Here is a 2,416-nt window from a genome sequence, read left to right as displayed (position 1 = left end):
AGAAAAGAATTAAATAATTAAACCTAAACTAATCAGTCTGCTTCTGGGTCCAAACCTTTGTAACTAGAAGCGTCAGTGGCAAAGCTACTCAAAACATTTAAAGTGCAGTAAAGACTGCACTGCATCCATCCAATGATGTTTTTGTACTTCTGTTCATTTAACACAAAAGAGTTGCCAGAGTTGAAGCTGCTCCTCTGTCTGGAATGAAGTTAAACCTGATAAGCCACCCCTCCTCTTTCTGCTTCCTGGTTTATGTCTCTTTCATAGTTCTGCCAGTTCACAGATGGCTTTAAATAATATGATGTGAAGTGGAGGAGCTGATCACCTCATTCACTGCAGATCAGCAGGTGAGCCAAAACAGAGAAGTCTGACTTAATGTTTGAATCAGAGCTCAGCTTTTATCTGTTATGAGGAAGTGAAACTCTCCATTTAGCATCTCTGAGACACAAGAATGGCTCAGCAAGGACTTCAGCTGGACGGAGAAAAATTCTGCTGTGCGATCTGTCTGGATCTACTGAAGGATCCGGTGACTATTCCCTGTGGGCACAGCTACTGTATGAGTTGTATTAAAAGCTGCTGGGATGAAGAAGATCAGAAGAAGATCTACAGCTGCCCTCAGTGCAGAAAAAGCTTCATACCGAGGCCTGTCCTGGGGAAAAACACCATGTTAGCGGATTTAGTGGAGGAGCTAAAGAAGACTGGACTCCAAGCTGCTCCTCATCATCACTGCTATGTTGGACCTGAAGATGTGGCCTGTGATTTCTGCACTGGGAGGAAGCTGAAAGCCACAAAGTCCTGTCTGCAGTGTCTGGCCTCTTACTGTGAGAAACACCTCCAGTCTCACTCTGAATCATCAACTTTTCAAAGGCACAAGCTGGTCAAAGCCTCCGCTAAGCTACAAGAGAACATCTGCTCATGTCATGATGAGGTGATGAAGATATTCTGCCGTACCGATCAGCAGATTATCTGTTATCTCTGCGCTGTGGAGGAACATAAAGGCCACGACACAGTCTCAGCTGCAACAGAAAGGACTGAGAGGCAGAGAGAGCTCGAGGTGAGTCGACAACAAATCCAGCAGAGAATCCGGGGCAGAGAGAAAGATGTGAGGATGCTTCAACAGGAGATGGAGGCTATCAACTGCTCTGCTGATAATGCAATGAGGAACAACATCAGGGTCTTCACTGAGCTGATTCGTCTCATTGAGAAAAGAAGCTCTGATGTGAAGCAGCAGATCAGAACCCAGCGGAAAACTGCAGTGAGTCGAGTCAAAGAGCTTCAGGAGAAGCTGGAGCAGGAGATCACTGAGCTGAAGAGGAAAGACGCTGAACTGAAGCAGCTCTCACACACAGAGGATCACACCCAGTTTCTACACAACTACCCCTCACTGTCACAACTCAGTGCATCTACAGACTCATCCAGCATCAATATCCGTCCTCTGAGATACTTTGAGGATGTGACAGCAGCTGTGTCAGAGCTCAGAGATCAACTACAGGACATTCTTAGTGAGGAATGGACAAAGATCTCACTGATAGAGCCAGAACTGGATGTTTTACTGTCACCAGCAGAGCCAAAGACCAGAGCTGACTTCTTACAATATTCATGTCAAATCACACTGGATCCAAACACAGCACACACAAAACTGTCACTATCTGAGGGGGACAGAAAAGCAAAACGTATGAAAAAAGAAGTATACTCTCGTCACCCAGACAGATTTACTAACTGGTCCCAGGTTCTGAGTAGAGAGAGTCTTACTGGACGTTGTTACTGGGAGGTGAAATGGAGTGGAAGAATTACAGTAGCAGTCGCATACAAGAACATCAGCAGAACAGGAAGAGAAAGTGAATTTGGAAACAACGACAAGTCATGGGCATTAGATTGCTACAGTGATAGTTATGTATTCAGACATAACAGAGTCTAGGCTTCCACCTCTGACCCTCAGTCTACGACAGTAGGAGTGTACCTGGATTACAGGGCAGGTATTCTGTCCTTTTACAGCATCTCTGAAACCATGACTCTCCTCCACAGAGTCCAGACCACATTCACTGAGCCTTTACATGCTGGACTTTGGGTTGGTGTTTATGACGGATCCACTGCTGAGTTGTGTCAGCTCCAGTAGCGTGGAGTTTTTTAAGTATGTGACATTCTGATTTATCTCTAATTTGACTTTGGACTTTTTTCTATATCTCTGTGGTTCAGTGCTCAGAGATCAGAGATCCCTTGTCCATAAAAAAGAGGAGGGCGGGACAGTTCTTCCTCATTCTGTATTCCCATTTCTGTATTCTGTATTCTGTATTCATTTCAATTTTCTGAAAACAACTCCTCAATATCACTGAACATAGAAACTCAGGACTCTCCTGGATAATGTAATGATTATATAGGCTTAAGATATGGACACCAGTTTTAAATATTTCAACTT

The 2,416-nt window shown here is 44.3% G+C and overlaps 1 pseudogene; it reads left to right on the top strand.

Annotated features, from left to right (window-relative positions):
* The first annotated feature begins 451 nt into the window (after positions 1-451).
* On the top strand, positions 452-2,132 carry LOC121888180 (annotated as a pseudogene).
* Positions 2,133-2,416: the final 284 nt, after the last annotated feature.

This window comes from Thunnus maccoyii, chromosome 21 (genome assembly GCF_910596095.1).
Source record: "Thunnus maccoyii chromosome 21, fThuMac1.1, whole genome shotgun sequence".
In the NCBI taxonomy this organism is placed as follows: Eukaryota; Metazoa; Chordata; class Actinopteri; order Scombriformes; family Scombridae; genus Thunnus; species Thunnus maccoyii.
The sequence above is the reverse complement of the archived record's forward strand: the minus strand, read 5'-3'. Positions and strand labels throughout refer to the sequence as shown.